Source organism: Mastomys coucha, unplaced genomic scaffold, assembly GCF_008632895.1.
Source record: "Mastomys coucha isolate ucsf_1 unplaced genomic scaffold, UCSF_Mcou_1 pScaffold1, whole genome shotgun sequence".
Lineage (NCBI taxonomy): Eukaryota > Metazoa > Chordata > Mammalia > Rodentia > Muridae > Mastomys > Mastomys coucha.
The window spans coordinates 29537507-29537717 of record NW_022196891.1 but is presented as its reverse complement, the minus strand read 5'-3'; the positions used below and the strand labels follow the sequence as shown (position 1 = coordinate 29537717).

General features: G+C 32.2%; 1 protein-coding gene across 1 annotated transcript in view; it reads left to right on the top strand.

Annotated features, from left to right (window-relative positions):
- Mdm4 (MDM4 regulator of p53) overlaps positions 1–211 on the top strand; it is a 31413-nt gene that overhangs the window by 22958 nt on the left and 8244 nt on the right. The window lies entirely within an intron of this gene.

Here is a 211-nt window from a genome sequence, read left to right as displayed (position 1 = left end):
TTTTTATATAAAAGAATGGGCCTTAAAATACTTGAACTTTTGAGAGAAAAATCAGAGTTTTTCATGTATCCCTGGCTAGCCCAGAACTCACAGAGATCCCCTGCCTTTGCCTATTTTTTTAATTAATTAATTAATTATTTTTTTCATTGGTATATAAACTATTTATTAACAGCAAAGGCCCAGAGACTCATTTCTTCTTGGATACACCCAC